This window comes from Rhinoderma darwinii, chromosome 3 (genome assembly GCF_050947455.1).
Source record: "Rhinoderma darwinii isolate aRhiDar2 chromosome 3, aRhiDar2.hap1, whole genome shotgun sequence".
Taxonomy (NCBI): Eukaryota; Metazoa; Chordata; class Amphibia; order Anura; family Rhinodermatidae; genus Rhinoderma; species Rhinoderma darwinii.
This window is the reverse complement of record NC_134689.1, coordinates 282,275,932-282,295,605: the sequence shown is the minus strand read 5'-3', so window position 1 is coordinate 282,295,605 and position 19,674 is coordinate 282,275,932. Positions and strand designations below refer to the sequence as shown.

The window sequence follows — 19,674 nt, the reverse complement described above, 5'->3', positions numbered from 1 at the left end:
ATTTCAAGAACAAGATGGTCTAGATCTGGGGTCTCAAGCACGCGGCCCGCGGGCCGCATGCCGCCCCTGGGGCTGTCATCTGCAGCCCGCGGGACACAGAGCAACTAGTACAGACTCTGCTCCGAGACTCTGGAATTCCCTGACATCGCAGTCCACATATGAACAGCGATGTCTGGGGCTTCCCCAGAGCCGGAGTCCCGAGCAGAGCGCTAGTACAGGCTCTGCTCCGGGACTCTGTGGAATTCCCTGACATCGCTGTCCATATATGCACAGTATTGTCAGAGTCTTCCCCAGAGCGGAGTCCCGGGCAGAGCGCTAGTATCGGCTCTGCTGCGGGACTCTGTGGAATTCCCTGACATCGGTGTCCATGTTTGGACAGTGTTGTCAGTGTCTTCCCAAAAGCGGAGACACAGGCAGAGTGCTAGTATCGGCTCTGCTCCGTGACTCTGTGGAATTCCCTGAAATCGGTGTCCATGTTTGGACACACGATGCCTGGGGCTTCCCCAGAGCCGGAGTCCCGGGCAGAGCGGTAGTATAGGCTCTGCTCCGGGACTCTGGGGAAGCCTCTGACATCGCTGTCCATACATCGACAATGATGTCAGGGGCTTCCCCAGAGCAGGAGTCCCAGTGATGTCAGGAGCACAGCTGGAGTCCCAGGAAGAGTCTACTAGCGCTCTGCCCAGGACTCCAGCTCTGGGGTTGCCCCTGACATCTGTCCATATATGGACAGTGATGTCAGGCGCAGACCTGCAATCCCAGGCAGAGTGCTAGAAGCGGCTCTGCTCCGGGACTCCAGCTCTGGGCAAGCCCCTGACATCACTGTAGCAGCATCTGCGGAGGGCACTGTGGCAGTATCTGCGAAGGGCACTGTGGCAGCATCTGTGGAGGGCACTGTGGCAGCAGCTGCGGAGGGTACTGTGACAGCATCTACGGAGGACACTGTGGCAGCATCTACGGAGTGCACTGTGGCAGCATCTACAGAGGGCACTGTGGCAGCATCTACAGAGGACACTGGCAGCATCTACAGAGAATACTGTGGCAGCATCTACAGAGGGCACTGTGGCAGCATCTACAGAGGGCACTGTGACAGTATGTACAGAGGACACTGTGGCATTATCTAGGGGTGTGTTGCATTATCTACAGAGGGACTGTGGCATTATCTACAGAGGGCACTGTGGCATTATCTAGGGGTGTGTTGAATTATCTACAGAGGGCACTGTGGCATTATCTACAGAGGGCACTGTGGCATTATCTACAAAGCTCTCTGTGGCAGCATCTACAGAGGGCACTGCAGCAGCTTCTACAGAGGGCACTGCGGCAGCATCCACAGAGTGCACAGCGGCAGCATCCACAGAGGCCACAGCGGCAGCATCCACAGAGGGCACAGCGGCAGCATCCACAGAGGGCACTGTGGCAGCATCCACAGAGGGCACTGCGGCAGCATCCACCGAGGGCACTGTGGCACTATCTAAAAATAATCTTGACGTGTGTCTGCCAAACGCTGCTAACTGAGCCGCCGGACTGCATTTAGCGACACTTAAACTGGAAAACTGGATTGTTGAAATAAGCAAGTGGAGAAATATCTCAAATTTTAAATCTAGCAGTATTATTATAGTAATGTAGTATTAGTATTATCGTAATGTAGTGTTATAGTAGATCAAATAACTAATTGATTAACAATAATTTTGTATTGTATCAAATTTGAAAGTAATCCGGCCCGTCAACTTCCCATTTTTTCTATATGTGGCCCACTTACCCGGTCGAGTTTGAGACCCCTGGTCTAGATCATGAGTTGTGATTGAAAACATATCCAGACTATGTGAAGTTTGAATGTGACACATTCTGTAATTTTGGACGTGAAAAATGCATTTAGGAGAGATTGTTTACCTGCTAACGCCGATGCTGCTGCAGAATCAACTGAAGCCTCTGGTGCCGGTGTCCTCGCTCGTCTGACACGATGCAGGACCTGTGAGTGACGTCACAGCGTGATCTCTCGAGAACACGGCTGTGTCTGCACTGCCAGAAGATGGGCGTTCTGAAGAGAAGTGGATGATACTTCTCATCAGAGCGCCCAGCTAGTAAAAGTATTAAAAACGCCCCGATGTACGCACCTAATACACGCCCACTTGGACTTTTACTTTTAAACACACCCACTTGGACTTTTGCAAGCCTCATTTGCATAACTACAAAAATGGTCATAACTTGGCCAAAAATGCTCGTTTTTTAAAAATAAAAACGTTACTGTAATCTACATTGCAGCGCCTATCTGCTGCAATAGCAGATAGGGGCTGCAAAATCTGGTGACAGAGCCTCTTTAAGTAATGCAAAGTTACTATGTTAAAATGGCTTCCCATTTGCAGGGGAAGCACTGCAGTTAAAATTTGGATGGATTTTAACAAAATAGACACTATACTGTACACATAAATAGTCAGACACTACCATAAATTGAGACCCGAAAACCAGACCAGACCCCAAAATTAATTCAGATGCCTGACCAGACCCATTAATTGATACCAGACCAGACATTTAAATTAATGAGACCCCTACATCAGACCCCTAAATTAAGGAGAATCCAGATCCCCAAATTAATAAAGCCCCAGACCAGACCCCTAAATTAGTCAGACCTCAGATTAGATCATTTACTTAATGATCTGATCTGAGATCTGTCCTGGCTCTGCTGCTCTGTGTTCTAATGTCTTCCAGCAACAGGACATTGTGTGCAGGGGATCTCTTTTAATAGTGCCCTGGCAGCTAAAAAAAAGTGCCCCCTGGCATTATGACACCACTGTTTGAGTTAGATATCTCATCTCCAAGCCAAATGTGTTTTGCCCTGATCATTACAGATTCATATTGCATATATTGGTTCATCTGTCAAACAGCTTCTATGATTCTAGGAGGAATTTGAGCTTTCCAATGTTTTATAATGCAGTGTATAGCTGCAGTGAAAAAGTATATGAGCGTCCATCTTGTTGGACAAGGAAACATCTATATTCATCAACGCTAATAAGGTATAGGAAAATGTTTTGTCTACATGCAACGATCCGCCATAACATTAAAACTACCTGCCTAATACTGTGTAGATCCCCTCGTGCCACCAAAACAGCTCTGACCCTTTGAGGCATGGACTCCACAAGACCTCTGAAGGTTTCCTGTGGTATCTGCCACCAAGACGTTACCTTTAAATCCTGTAAGGTGCGAGATAAGGCCTCCATGGATCGGACTTGTTTTACCAGCTTGGCAGCTCTACCAAGAGTCCAAGTAATCTCCCTAATTTTGGGAAACTCCTTGATAAACTGGGTGAGTAGGCCTTATTCAATTACAGGTCGACACTGCATGGACTAGTAAGATAGTTTGACCCTTCTATGCAGAGGCGTAACTTAAAACTCCTAGGCCCCAATGCAAAATCTTTAACAGGGCCCCCACCTTCTATGTGCCATTTATAATACGTTTTTTTTCTTATGTGGCAAAGAAGCCTGTGGGACCCCTTAGGTACCAGGGACCATGTGCGACTGCTACCACTACACTTCTGCTTCCATGGCACACCTGAAGAGTTTATATTATAGCTTGTACAGGATCTGTTCCCTCACAGACTGTCACTCTGATCTCTTTTGGTTTGAGAAGTGTCAAAAATATTTTTAATTATCTTAATATGTGTGAACATATATTGCTTTTGTGAAAGTGATTAGAATAGGTTTCAAAGATAACATTTTGCATGGACTCCATCTTGTATGGTAGGCATCCATTTTGGATCATTGGAATCTATCTTTTGGCCTGAAGGAGCTATCTTGAGGTTAATAAGTAAAAAGTAAATATCAGCAGATGTCTAGAAGCAATTCTATGTTATGTGTTCTTGAATTGAATGTTTTATTACTCTTTTAAGGAGCAGATCAAATAGCCTTGGTGGAATGGACAATGACTGTTTACCATAAGTCAGCCTTGGATTCAGGCCTCTTTTTAATTAATTTAAACTTATCTGCAGTCTCCATTCTCTAGTGAGATAAGAAGTAGAGACAAATTAACTTGTGCATTGAAATGTGTGTCTTCCCATGGGACAAGGTTCAGGCCACCTGGGGCTTGGAGGGTGAAGAATTATTATAATGCATTGATATAATTCTTATTGGCTGAATCAGAGTCATTATCATATTGTAGATGATTGGCTGAAACCAAAGCCTACACCTTTCCTGTCATTATACCATATGTGGAGTTTTGGGATATTACCATATATAGAATGTTTATGTTTGCAAGTATAAGGTTACCACCTACTCTCATTTTCCTATAAATAAAGATGGATCCGCCCCCTATATTACATATAACACTTTACAGCTGAAAAAGACACTTTAAAAAACACCTACTAAAAACATAGACGGACAATGTAAGGTGCATGTTCCAGCATTTCAAACAGTCTATTAATAATCAATATAGAGACAAGTATATATTGAGGAATACAGTGGGAACCATGTACAAACAAAAGCTCTTCAAAACAAATAACAGCAATGTAATCTCAAGATCCATTCAGTGTTTGAATGCCACACCATTGGGTCAAACAAACATTTTTTACTGATATAGGAAAAAAACATCAAAGTTAAAAAAAATAACTTTTACCAATTCCCACTAAAGTAATGTAAAAAATAAAATTGGTATCGGCGAGTCCGTAAAAGTTTGAACTATCACAATATAACATTATTTATTTTGCACATTGGGCGCCGTAAAAAAGAAAAATGAAAAAACGCCAGAATTGCTGGTTTTAGATCACTTCACCTGCCCAAATTTTTTTTTCTATAAAGCAATCAAAAAGTTGTATGCACCCTAAAATGGGACTTTTAAATACTACAGCTCACCCTGCAAAAAAACAGTTCCATTGACAAAAAAAAAAAGTTATGGGTCTCAGAAAATGACAAAACAAAACAATTTTTTTAACAAATAGTTTTTATTTTCTACTTGTGATAAAACATTAAAAAAACTATATACATTTGGTATCGCTGTAATTGTATCGACCCACAGAACAAATTTAAAATGTAATTTTTACCACAGTTAACGCCGTAAAAGCAAAGCCCAAAATACAATGGGGTGTCGCTGTGTTTTTATTCCAACCACACCACAAATAATTTTTTTTCAGATTTTCAGTACACTATATGGTACAATAAATGGGGTAAATTAGAAACTGAAACTCGTTCCACAAAAAAACAAGTTCTCATACAGCTAGGAAAATTAAAAAACAAAAATGGATGTGACTGGAAGGGGTTAAATGCCCTACGTTTTTGTCCTATTATATCCAGAACTTCCCTATTCAGCCATATTGGTCTTTAGTTATTTCTAGACATTTTGTTACCAGAGGGTGTAAACTTACTACACGATTCTTGCAATATATTCTTTAAAGCTCTGCATTTAGTTTCCGCATCCCTAAGTTCTTTAAAGGGGTTATCGGGGGACCATCAGCTAATGCTCTGCCTGGGGACTCCCGTACTGTTCATATATGGACAGTGACTTCAGGGGTTTCCTATCGCTGAAGTCCCCGAGCAGAGCATCAGCTGATGCTCTGCCCGGGGATCCAGCATTGCTGCCAACGTCACTGTCACTGTCCATATATGGACAGTGACATCGGCAGCATTATGGGAGCCCCCAGGCAGAGCATCAGCCGATTCTCTGCTCAGGGACTCCAGTACTGCTGCCGACGTCACTGTCCATATATGGGCAGTGACTTCAGGGGTTTCCTATAGCTGGAGTTCCGGAGTTCCCGTAGACGCCAGCACTGCTGCCAATGTCACTGTCCATATATGGGCAGTGATGGCGGCAGCAGTATGGGAGTCCCCGAGCAGAGCATCAGCTGATGCTCTGCCTGGGGACTCCCATACTGCTGCCGACATCACTGTCCATATATGGACAGTGATGTTGGCAGCAGTACTGGAGTTCCCGGGGAGATCATCAGCTGATGCTCTGCTCGGAGACTCCACTACTCCTGCCAATGTCACTGTCCATATATAGACAGTGACTTCAGGGGTTTCCTATTGCTGGATTCCCTGAGCAGAGCATCAGCTGATTCTCTGCCTGGGGACTCCAGCACTGCTGCTAACGTCACTGTCCATATACGGACAGTGATGTCGGCAGCAGTACGGGAGTCCGCAGGCAGAGCATCAGCTGATACTCTGCTCGGAGACTCCAGTACTGCTGCCGACGGCACTGCCCATATATGGACAGTGACGTTGGCAGCAGTGCTGGAGTCCCCGGGCAGATCATAAGCTGATGGTCTGCTCCGGAACTCCAGCTATAGGAAGCCCCTGAAGTCACTGACCAAATGTCAGGAGCAGTGCTGGAGTCCCGAGCAAAGCGCCAGCTGATGCTCTGCTCGGGGACTCCAGCAATAGGCAGTGTGACAGCCTCTTGCGATCATGCCATTGATAACACGCCGACACGAACAGCACAGGAAGCAAGCCCTCAGTCACGTGGGGCCGTGTCCGCGCGTCTCCAATATTAGAAAAGCTCCAGGACTACGGGGAACAGTTCACCAGGATTGAACGGCACCATTTAATTAAATTTGAATTCAAATATATTAGTAAGTATTTACATAAAAATATGAATGCAAAGCAATTTTTGGTCCCCGGATAACCCCTTTAACTTTTCTCAAACTTGCTGATGGATGAATGGGCTCATGGAGAGGAGGAATCCATGTGGCAGAGCGGTTTTTAGTCCTCCTATCAGCACGTTGGCAGGGCATAGGGTGGGTGCAGTTGTTCCCTGAAATAAAAGTTCTGGTGACAGGTTCCCTTTAGGAACAAAACTTGTAAATCATTGTCCATTGATAATGTATTTATTATACACAAGATACACGTATGTTTTTTATAAACCAGGTTTCTATTTCTTTATTTCTAAAACATTGCCTTGTATGGAAGAACAGCTCAAGGAATGTGGATTTATTGTCTCAAGGATCTTGTAATAAAACCAACGGAACTGAAAAATCTGTTTTTATTTTAAAGCCAGTGGAATGCGTTCGAGAACGGGATGTTATTTTTTCAGTTCCTATTTACAGTAAGAGATTTAAGCTTCATATTACAAATTTACTACCTGTCCCTCAAAGGCTTATGGCAGGCATTTAACAGTGTATGTGTTTTTACATGCAGAAACAGTAATAGGATCTATTATTGAAAAATGACAGTATTCTTGTAGTAAAATAATACTAGAAGTTCCCTCTATTATTTAATTTACCATTTCTGTTACCATTTCATGAAGTGGATGGATGTAAATTTAAACAAGTCTGTCCTGATTCCTACTCCTGTGGTTCATTTAGATTCAGGCTTATGGCCTTTGTGGGCAAAACCCTAATTATCCATGGGGTAATGCTGCTATAGAAGTCAATCCACACATACAACCAAAAATGAGTGAGATTTTCACCCCACATATAGGGAATTTTTGTTTTCACTGTATGCCTCATAAATTGAGTAATTTTATTAAGGGTCTACTCACACTGCCTCTGTAGTGTACGTTCGGCAGGATATTTCCCGGCACATTGGCTGAAGTATCCATATGGGCCCATTCACCCGTCCGATGACAAAAGAGTGTCCTTATGGCATCCATCGTTAAACCTTTTTTAAAATTGCGTATTCTATACAGAGGCATCCAGTAAAAAAACTTATATTGAGAGGAATAGGTATTTTATTACAATGGAAGCCTTATGACGACGAATACCACTGTATGCCTATACAACGGCATTCGTCAGAGGTATACATTGGGAAATTCTCCTTGTGTGAAAAGACTAACATTTACAAATACAAAAGTGTCATATATAATATAGTTTATTTCTTATTATGAGTAATACAAAACATAAGCAGAAAAACAGCAATCTTATATAAATCATAAATGTGCCTTGAGGAGCAACACATGTCATAATTCTAAATGGCATATGTAATTATTAAAGATTTTCTGCAATGAGGAATAGGCTGATGTGACTTTTACCAAGCTATTTTTCTCCTTCTCTACTATCACACAGGGTTAATCCGCTTTGACCTGAACAGCTTGGAGTCGATCTGGTGCTGAAAGTGACGCACACACTTGCGCTATATTTATAAAGTGTCTGATCTCCAGTTTCCCAAATGACTGACATTCACAAATCATGCGTGGTGTACACCATATCAGACCAGGAGAACACAAGCGAAAAGTTGCATTTTGTGACATTTTTAGACATTTCTGTTTTATATACAATCTGTGACAATTCAGTGAAATTCGTGTCTGGTAAAACTGTTGGCACAAAGACACTTAGTTCTGTGTAACCGAATCAAACTTGCAGAAATCCATGCACCTGCTGCAGAAACAACCACATTCAGCTAAATGAAATGCGTTTCGAACTTTTCTTCTTCTGAGTAAGAACTAAAAAGTTTGAAACGCGTAGGCGTGCTCTCCCCGGGATTTTTTAATTTCTTGTTTTAATTTTGAATCAAATAAACAGTTTTGTATTTTTTTCATATCCGATCGTGTGCTGGACCTCTAACTTTGTTCCTTTGATTTCTACCTACTCCCGATGTAGCTCTCTTGCCCGTGCACCGATCAATCATGGAATGTGGCAACCTTACTTCAAATGAGTGGTGAGCGGACCAATATTTCTTGTATATTTTCTACCAGCCCCCTTAGTGGTGGCTGCAAGCAGACAAAATGTTATCTCGAACACTAACTGTGTTAAAGAAAAAGTATATATATAAAGTAAAGCTAAGAAAAAGTATATATAGAGTAAAGCTACAGTATGAGGTTAATCTGCACAGACTTTTGAACCTATTTAGATTAAATAAAATGAAATTATAGGCACACTTTAACCCTTTCATTGTCCTGTACCACTACAGCTAATACTATTAACTCCTTTAGCATCCTAAACCACCAGGATTATTAGGTATTAACCTCTAAGAGACTCTAGACCACCAGGAAAATATGTATTTACCCATAACCACCCAAGAGCACCGAGAGTTGAAGAGAGAATGAGAGCACGCTCCCGCACGCATGCAAACAAGGATGACAAGACTGTTTGATCTCGCGCGGGAGATCACAAAGCACAAGCCGCTCTGTTACTGTCCGTAGCTGATTGGACAGTGTCAGAGCGCTAAGTATAGTGCCCACTGCCATTTACAATAATAGAAACGCCCCATTGACAGATCAGGGGATTATTTACATATTGGGCGCCAAATATAACGGCACTGAAATCTAAATAAGGAAATAAATACTAAATAATGAGGAGGCTAGAAACATAGTTTAAAGTGACACAGGGTTTGTGAAGCCCTCCCTTTTACATGATGCACTCAGCTGCACATGTATGGGCTGGTGAAAGGTTCTCTTTAAGGAAAAATTACAATAATTTTTTTAATCCCTTTAAAAACTACAAAGCTGAGAAGATCTCCTTACACCTTGTAAAATGAGAAAAACATTGTCAGAATGAAATCTAATCTGAACCAATTTACAAAGAAAACAACCATTTATCCTAACAACAGCTGGGACTTTGTCTCTGCAGCGTTTTACAAATGCTGTTTACGTGCGCATCCAAACAATCCTCCTACTAACGTGACATCATCTGATCCATCCAGGTTTACAAGATCAAAGCATAAGATTAAAACTCTCCTTTGTAAAGAAGCGGAAGAAACAGAAATACAAAATGATTTTGTCTCTATGCTTAGTGAACTTGGAAAATTCTAACTGCGCTTTTGATTCCTCGCTTTGTTATTTGCTTGAACAGATGTGACTTTTTTTTTTTAATCTTAGAGTCTATAGGAATTCTATTTCTTTCCAACAGTTCATGTGACTATTATATCATAATCAAGTGATGTGGGCTCTTTATTTCTATCTTAGAATTGTTTTCCCAGTTTGTTTAAGTTTATTTCGCCTTATATTTATAAAGTTAAAGATTACCATTAAATTATAATTAAAAGGCCTTATTCAGATGGCCGTGTTCAGTCTATGATATACGGACCGTGTGTTGGCAGTATTTTCCAGACCGACCACAGTTCAGGGAGCCGGCCTTCTAGTATCATAGTTATCTATGATGCTAGTAGTCCCTGCCTCTCCGCGGGAATACTGTCCCGTACTGTAATCGTGTTTTCATAGTATTCTCTAGTGTATATTTGGGATAGGGAATTTAGATTGTGACTGATGTGAGTGATGACACTCTCTGTACAGATCTGAGGAATATGTTGGTGCTATACAAGCAACAGGAAATAAAAAAAAAGTCAAGCACTTAGGACCAGGGTACAAATCTCACCTCTACACACTAAATTGTAAAACACTAGGCAAAATAAATTGAAATGGACTTGGGTATATAAGTGAATGAACTTAAGCAGCCAGTGCCAAGCAGCAGCTGCCAAAGCAATTAAAATCAAGGGGGATGCATCAAAAGGGTCCATGATGAGATACTTTTACCCTTATATAAATCACTAGTAGACCACACATGGGATACAGAGTACAACTTTGGGCGATTGCGTATAAGAAAGACATAGCAGAATTGGAGAGGATTCAGAAGCAGGTGTAAGGAGACAGAGTGGAATCCTTAAAAATGTGCATAGTCTAAAGGTGCCAATACACATTAGATGAAAGTCAGCCAAATCTAGTGTGTATGGGAGTCTTCCAACTTTCACTCGACAGGAGATGTCGAAGGAAAGAAGGATCGGGCATGTTGGATTTCAACATCCCAAATCCTTTGTTCCAACGTCTGATAAGTTGCAGCCAGAGAGTTCTGTCAGCAGCTTATTGCCCTCTGCTCATTGAAATAAGCATGCGTACTCAGCCGAGTATGCATGTTAATGGTGCAGTCGGGAGGAATAGCTGTTCGCCTGACAGCTATCTAATGTGTATGGGCGCCTTAAGTCTATTTAGTTTGGAGAAAATTTTACATAGGGGTGACTTATCTACAATGTAAAAATATCAAATGTCAATACAGTGAAGCTTGAGCCTACATACAGTTGAACAAATTTATTATATTTTCATAATTGCAATTAAAGAGGTTTTCTTTGGCACATAAAGATTATTGTCTTGAGCACACCCAATACTGTGGTCACACTTTTACATGATGCAGCAATTTGACCCCCAAGAGCAGATCTCTGACTATAGATGCTTCTGTTTTTTTACATGAACGGCATCAATGAACTGGAAGGCTCCCACTGCTCATTTGAGCATCTCCGTTAACAACTTTAGTTCGTCTCTTTCAGACACTGAATAAAATGCTATAGCATCACAGTTTTGTAATAATTCTAACACAAATATGCAGACGTCTAACACTAAATTTTGTGATACATAAATTACTTTGTAAATTCTTCTATGAGTTATCTCATCAAGACACTATAGTCTATATATGTAGTCTCAAGTCTTGTGCTGAAAAACGGAATAGAATGGAAAGGGAATCCAAGGTAGTCCGTGTCAGGAAGGGGACATTATCACTTATTTCACTATTCCGATTTTTAAAACCAGTTGTGTGCTTATAAATATCTTGATGCAGAATTCAATGAAATTTAATCTTTAAAACCTTACTATTGAAAACCTGAAAATATATGTACAGTTATTCCCAATATACCACTTCCCATCCACTCTAGTATCACAGTCACAGGGGTCCAGGAAGCTAAAAGATCAGGTTTTGTTTGGCAATGAGCCAGTGGTCACCAGTGATTTGCGTTCCCTCATTATTTTGACTATGATTTGCTCCCTTGTCTTCCCTATTTGCTATTTTACAATGGAAAGACCTCGGTGAACACCATATCTCCAGAGTGAAGACCTTGCCATTCAATACCCTATTGGGGGAGGGAATTTGGATGCTGCGGCTTACTGCAGTCACATCTGAGATTATAGGGAGGGAGATGGATATTCACGTTTCAACAACTGAATTTTAAGCTACAACAGTTGAGTAGTATAATAATAACACCATTAGTAATAATAATAACTGATTATAATTGTGATATTAGAGGAAACTTCTGATTTTGTTCTCATGAGTTAAATTACCTCTTATGCTACTGCACACATTAAAATTATGCCCCTGAGCTTTTTTCCATTTTCAGCGAATACATTGATTGATTAATTGTTTCATTGTAAGAAAGATTCAAGTATCAACACAACAAACAATATATATCATGATTTTATATGATAAAATATGTATTCTGCAATAATCTCACATGTCAAGCGTTAATATATACACCTGCAAGTTTGCCAACCAACCAGAAAAATGAGGTCATCACATGATCTCATGATATCTGCATTTTGCCTGTTTATAAACATTTGGGTTGTTGGTGACTTTTGCTTTAGTTTCCCACATAAGCTGAAACTTAGGTTGTCAACTCTTCACAATTATTTTTTGGACAGTAAAAATTTTCCTAAATTATGCCATGAAAAGGGCCACATGACTGTCAAGCTAAAATCATGTGACTTGTCACAACTTCACTTCTTAAACTGGGAGCGGAGCTTTGAGAGTTAATAAAACTGCTTCCTCTTCATAAATGTCAGCTGATGCATTTTATTACTATTACATCATCTCAGTTCTCACTTTTCTATGGTGCACTACGCTATTAAAAATCTACTTCTATATTATACATTATAAGACCCAGCCAGCTGTTATCCAATGAGCAACAGAGTAGTAATATCTAGTATTCGATATTGTAGAAATAACTGTAATAGGGAAAAAAATCGGAGGTATCAAATACTTGTAAATTGACACTATGCTTTTAAAAACTGTGCGGTTTATAGGAAACTGAGCATTTGACACATTTCTTGCCTGAAAATTGTGAAATTTAGTTTTTTACATGCAGTATTGTTATGCAGTTTTCCCTAGAAATACTTCTAGGCATGCTTCTTAGAACCGCTTCTTTAAAAAAAATATTTAGCATATTGCATTAGCTGATAAATTCCCCAAACACAGATTTGGGACACTTATTTAAAACCCACACAATATGTGAATTAATGTGCCTCTTGACCTAAGTGACTGAGAGCTACCATTTGGTTGCAGCCATGACTCATTTAGCCACCATGCCTCCGACAAATCAGGCTGAGAAGTACGTTCACTTACATGTCACGCACATTTTAACAGGATGCCCCCCTCCTATATATACAATAGCTGTATTTCCTATACATCATCTTTTAGAGGTCTGTCATGGTGATTCCCTTAAATCTAAAGCATCCGTATCGTAGAACTTAGCCTAGTTTCAATGAAGGTGTATTAGACCAATCTATTCCAGTATCTTAAAGGGTAACTAAACGTTTGACAAACATAATGACATGTCAGAAGTTTTGATATGTGGGGGTCCGAGCACTGAGATCCCCACAAATCGCTAAAATGAAGCAGCAGAAGCGCTCGTGTGAGCGCTCAGCCCCTTCGTGTCTGTTCGGCTTTTTACGGAAATCAATGCATCGGAGTACGGGCTCAATAAAAAGTCTATGAGCCCGTACTCCGATACATCGGCTTTCCGGAAAAAGTCGAACAGAAACGAAGCGGCTGAGCGCTTCTTCTGCTTTGTTTTAGCGATTGGTGGGGGTCTCAGTGCTTGGACCCCCACCAATCCAAACTTCTGACATGTCACTATGACATGTCAGAAGTTTGTCAAACGTTAGTTACCCTTTGAAAATTACCAAGCTAGGCTTTTCTCTCTTTTTACAATCTAATTCATTCTATCTGTTTAGTTTCCTTTGCATTTTTAATCAGACAAATTAAAAAATGCACTTAGTATTTTTCTTTTAAACATACAGAGAAGTCAGCACATAGTGAAGCTGGAAAATAAGCAAATACATGCATTTTTATTCCCTTCTTTCCTGCCACGCAGTTCATTTTTACTATAAAAGCACTGTATCTGCAAATATGATGGCTGGAAGTCAATACAAGTTCAAGCCTTAAAGTTGGATGTAACTTTTTATATGTCATAGTCACAAGGTAAAATAAGCCAGAGGGTGTTCTTATTATGAAGAAAACAACCATACTATCTTGAGACACAACTTGTTTACATCACCGGGTCTCCTAAACAATGTTACTGTAAGGTAAAGCGCAAGGAGATAATGTATGTCAACGTATTTCTATTCATTGATAGACGATATAGTATATAAAAGTCATAATCAGTAGAATGGTCTGGACAGGTCCCAGAGACATACATAATAATAACTCCAGGTAATAGAAAAGCTGGAATATTACTTACACGTGGGCCACATGCTGCTAGGCCCTACACAGTGATTCACCTGGCCGCTATTTCCGGATCACTCCAGGCAGCAGCACTTTAACCTATGATAACATAAAGAATTTTCCAGGCTGTGAAATAATTTTGTGAATTTTGGTGATATTATTATTATAAACTGGATACACTGTTAATAAAAAAAACAAAAAAGTTAGTTAAGTATAATAATGAAAATATCATGAAATTGTATTACTCGCAGTTCTCCTTACTGCACACACCATGAAAAGCGAGTAATGAGATGTTTTGATTTGAGTCAGCCTATAAATCCCTGTAACAGCGTTGGTTCTCAGGTCTGTAATACACTCGGTGAGGCACCGACACAGTTCACAGTAATAGTCAGTGGTAATGCAGACTTTGTAGTATGTTAGGAGTTGCACTTCAAGGAGTTTTACTGAAGCAAGCTGTAATGAGAAGTATCTACAATCGGGTGGGCCCAGTCTTACCTGGGGTGTGGCATGTGGGGAGACCCTAGCTACACCTTGAACTGAACCCCCCCAAAGGGGGGTAGGGACTTAGCTACTAGGGAATTTCAGGGTCGACAGGATAGTCCTCAAATGATTGCAGGGCCGCAGGTGAATAAGTACAATGGGGAGAGGGATCGGCTATGATCAGTGGTACACAGAGTTCGGTACACGGAAGAGAGAGATCAGCTGTGGTCAAACGTATGCAGAGTTTAGTACATACAAGAGTAATATTGGTTAAAGAGGTTGTCCGGTCCCTAAACATTGATGGCCTATCCTCAGAATAGTCCATGAATATCTGATAGGTAGGGGTCTGACTCCCGCGACCCCCGCCAATCAGCTGTTTTGAAGGGTACGCAGCACTCTTACGAGCACTGCTTCCTCTTCATTCCTTATTTGTTCGTACTGGGAATCGCCAACATTCCCAGAATAAGGGCCGCAATGTCCCCTTACTATATAGTTGTGATGCATACAAAAACTATGCCGGTGGGGTGTTATCACAGGTCATATATGACCTTAAGCAGTGTTTATCCTCACATGACCATATGTGTGCAGGTTCTTAAGCCAGAGGGCAGTTGAGCAAGTTTCCACAGAGGAGAAGAAAATGTAAGCTGCTGTGTGTAAGTGTATGAGGTCTGATCTGGGCTCTGTATGTATTTAGGAAGTCTGGGGTCTGTATTTATTTAGGAAGTCTGGTTTTGGAGTCTGTATTTATTTAGAGGTCTGGTCTGGGGTCTGAATTTATTTTGGGTTCCATATTACTTTAGGATCAGGTCTGGGGTCTGTATACTGGGGTCTGATTTGAGGTCTGTTTTTATTTTTGGGTCTGAGGTCTGTATTCTGGGGTCTATTGTGTTTGTTTTGGGGTATGTTGTATTTATGCTGGGGTATGGTCTCTGGTCTGTTTTTATTCTGAAGTATGGTGTGAGGTCTGTATTTATTCTGGGGTCTGGTCTGAGGTGTATTTCTCAGGGTCTGGATCTGTATTTGTTTATTTAAGGGATTTGGGGGTCTGCATTTATTTTGGTCTGGTCTGGGATCTGTATTATTTTGTGTTCTGTATTTTTTTGGGCTCACTTAGTTTGTATTTATTTTGGGGTCTGTACTAGTTTTTGGGCCCGTGATCTGTATTTAGTCCGGGGTTTGGTCTGGGGTCTGTATTAAAATTTGGGGTGTGACCTCTGGATATCTGTCAGCATGCTGCATTTTGAAAGATAGTCTCTACCTCATGACCTGCCTAAGTAGAGTCGTGTGTTAATGAACCTTCCCTTACCCATCCTATCCCTCCACCCCCACCTTTAGAAAAGACACATGACACCGAGGTTGGATGTGAAATGGCCACAGCAGCCGTTTATTAATTTCACAGTTTTATAAAAACAATTTAAATCCGAAACATTCGGATAACTAGTTAGGAATCCACCAGAGAATTCCTCCTCATAATTCACATGACCCAACATGGGTCAGAATCGTAAATAACAATTTTAACGTTAACATTAACCCGAGCAGAGGAAGTCCTTGAAGCCCTTTCAGATATTCCTTTTTTAAGAACACACCGAGTTAGCCATCTGCAAACCACCAATTACCTCCAGCCGTAAACCAGCTCGGAAGCACCGTTCACCTCTGCAGATGGCTCCAACCACTAGAAGTCCACTTCAAAGGGATAACACCCGATGAAGCCCTCAAGTGATATACCGACCACTAGAAGTCCACTTCAAAGGGATAACACCCGATGAAGCCTTCAAGTGATATACCTTCCACCAGAAGACCACTTCAAAGGGATAACACCCGATGAAGTCTTCAACCATGTACCTTTTTTGGGGGACGCATACCCCCGATGCGACCCCCCCACCATTTTGTACTGACTGGCCTCAAGGACTCCCCCCGCCACAGCGAAACAGGCCTTGACCACCTTAAGCTTGTGAGTTCCTCCACACCACCACCGCCCTTTCTATGCCTTCTGCTATCGCCAAGCTCCAAAGATCAATGCCAACCTCGGTCAGATGAACCCCGTCACTCCTCCAGAAATTCCCCACTCCTGACTCCAAATCCCTGTGCCTCATGCAAATGCCCCCGTTTTTTGCCACAAAACGGGACACCGCCCGATTAACTTTAATGCGAGCCTTATTGACTCTCTCCACAGATCTAGCCAACCGCCAATGTTTCCTTGGGACTATGTCCGACCACACTATTACCAACTTGGGATAAGAAACCCACAAACACAACATATCGTGTTTGATATCCCGCACCAACTCACGAAAGGGGCGGACTCCTAAGTCATTCCCACCCACGTGCAACACTAAGACCTCCGGAACCCTATCAAGCCGGGCATATGTCTCTAATTCCGCCAACACCCTGCTCCAAGACATACCTCTAAATCCCAGCCAATGCACAACCGCATCCTGTCGCGGAATGCGCAACTGGCGACTGTCCGGGCGGACGTCTGCCCTCAAAGCCCCCCAGTGCACGTAAGAATGACCCAGCAACCACACCAAACACGGAGGCGAATCTGAAACGGAAAAAACAATTAGGCACCACCATATAACATTTCTTAAGCGATAACAACAAACCTCATAACATATGGGGGCGGACATAGGACTTAAATCTGTTGGACTCCCAACGACCAATACGCCGCACCCCTTCATCATCCAACCCCCAGCGCCCCGCTTGTGTTGCTGCGCCAATCCTGAAGGAATGAGATGAATATGAGCCTACCGCGACACCAAACGCCGTCAAACATTTTTTAAATACAGCTCCAAACTGAAACCTGGACAAAAACGACCCGTCCATATGACGTAACAAAGGCAAATCTGGAGACCCCCCTTTTGGCTTAAAACGCTGCATGCACTCTACTGGGCACATAACCGACCCCGGGAGGGCGAACAAAACTATCAGCTTACCCTTCCCCAATTGGTCAGTTTTCGACCGACGCAACCATACCTCCAGGCGATCTGCGAATAAGCTCAACTCCCCAGATCTCAGCCCCCCTGCCTGCTTGGTACTCGGCGACACCAACTCACCTATCCTAAATGCCCCAAAGAACGCTAACGAAAAAGCTAACCGAAACAAATCCATTTCGTATGAAGAACGACAGACCGATGCTAATGAACCGCCTAACGCGCTAAGCAAAGCAAACGACACAGGCCTTCTACTGTCCGCCTCCACCCTACCTCGGCGCAACCCCTTCAAAGCCTGCAACACCAGAAATTCCTTTGATACATCCTGACAGCCTCGCAACTTAAAACCAAACGCCACCGCAGATATGAACCGGTTCACCTTTGCCACTGAAAACCCCGCCTCCCAGGCGTCCCCTAACCAGTACAAAAGTGCCACCAACCTGTCTCTATCCGTATTGACGCCACCCAACTCTCTTACCCACTCCTCCCACTGCCTCCAACAAGCAGCATAAGCACTCCACGACGTGCGCGCCAAAGACCTTTGTAACAGTTGTTCTACGGGACCGAGACCAGATCCCAAAGATGTTCCGGACAAGCCAAACCGAGACGTTCCGCTCCCGGTGCCAATTGCCGAAACCGGTCCCACTGCGAGCGAGAAAGAGCATCAGCGATACAATTCCGTACTCCCGGCACATGCACCGCCACCACCCACGCGTTCAACGACAAACACACCAACACTAAATGTCGCAACAACTGAACTACCGGAGGAGAGGACGCCGTGATGTTATTAATGGCCAGCACCACCCCCATGTTGTCGCAGTAAAACCGAACCTTCTTATCCCTGAGCCTGTCCCCCCAAATGGTAGCCGCCACCACGATGGGAAACAGCTCGAGCAGGGCCAGATTCCGCGTGAGTCCACTGGACACCCAACTAGCCGGCCATTGACCTGCACACCACGGACCTCCCCCGTACGCTCCAAAACCGCCCGCCCCAGCCGCATCCGTAAAAATATTCAAATCACTCGTATCCTGCGCTGGGGCCATCCATAGCGAGCGACCATTGTACTGGCCCAAGAAGTCATCCCAAACCTGAAGATCAGCTCGGTGCTCCTCCTTGAGCCGCACAAAATGATGCGGCGCACGCACTCCCGCCGTTGCCGCCGCCAACCTTCTACCAAACACCCTCCCCATTGGCATAATCTGGCAGGCGAAATTCAACTTCCCCAGCAGCGACTGAAGCTCCCGCAGCGTCATTTTCTTCAGTCTACAAGCCCGCCGTACCTCCAGCCTCAAAGCACCCAACTTATCCGCAGGGAGACGACACTCCATTGCCACCGAGTCTATTTCAATTCCCAAAAAACAAATCGTCGCCACCGGGCCCTCCGTTTTTTTCTGGCGCCAAAGGGATCCCAAAATCCCTCGCCACCTTCTGTAGAGCATAAAGCAAATTACCGCAAACCGGCGAACCCCCCGGGCCAACGCACAAAAAATCATCCAAGTAATGGATCAACGAGTCGACCCCGGATACTCCCCTCGTTACCCACTCCACGAAGCTACTAAACGCCTCGAAGTATGCACAAGAAAGGGAACACCCCATCGGAAGGCACCGATCCACGTAAAAAGCCCCATTCCAAAAACAACCCAACAACCGTTGGCTTTCTGGATGAACTGGCAACAACCTGAACGCCGCCTCGATGTCGGTTTTTGCTAGCAGCGCGCCTGGACCCGCAGCCCGCACTAAACCCACCGCCTTGTCGAATGAGGTATAGACTACGGAGCACAACTCGTGATCAATCCCGTCATTTACCGACGAACCCTTGGGATACGATAAGTGTTGAATCAAACGAAATTTCCCGGGCTCGCGCTTAGGAACAATACCCAACGGGGACACCACTAAATCTTTCACAGGCGACTCAACAAAATGCCCCGACATCCGACCCAACGAAACTTCTTTTAACAATTTTTCCGACACGACTTTGGCATGCAAGTAAGCCGATTTTAAATTCCTCCGCGTAACCGGAACCTCATAAGGAGGCGGAGGAATAACAAAACCAACCCGAAACCCTTCGTAAAGCAACTTAGCCGCCGCCCTATCCGGATACTCATTTAGATAAGGGGCCATCTTTTCCACCCTCACCGGTGACACCCCCTTGA

At 43.2% G+C, this 19,674-nt stretch overlaps 1 long non-coding RNA gene across 1 annotated transcript in view; it reads right to left on the bottom strand.

Annotated features, from left to right (window-relative positions):
• The window catches only part of LOC142748088 (uncharacterized), an 81,848-nt gene that overhangs the window by 59,257 nt on the left and 2,917 nt on the right, over positions 1 to 19,674 (bottom strand). The window contains exon 2 of the long non-coding RNA XR_012882132.1: positions 14,130 to 14,212. This is a non-coding gene — a long non-coding RNA (uncharacterized LOC142748088). The remainder of the gene's footprint in view (positions 1 to 14,129; positions 14,213 to 19,674) is intronic.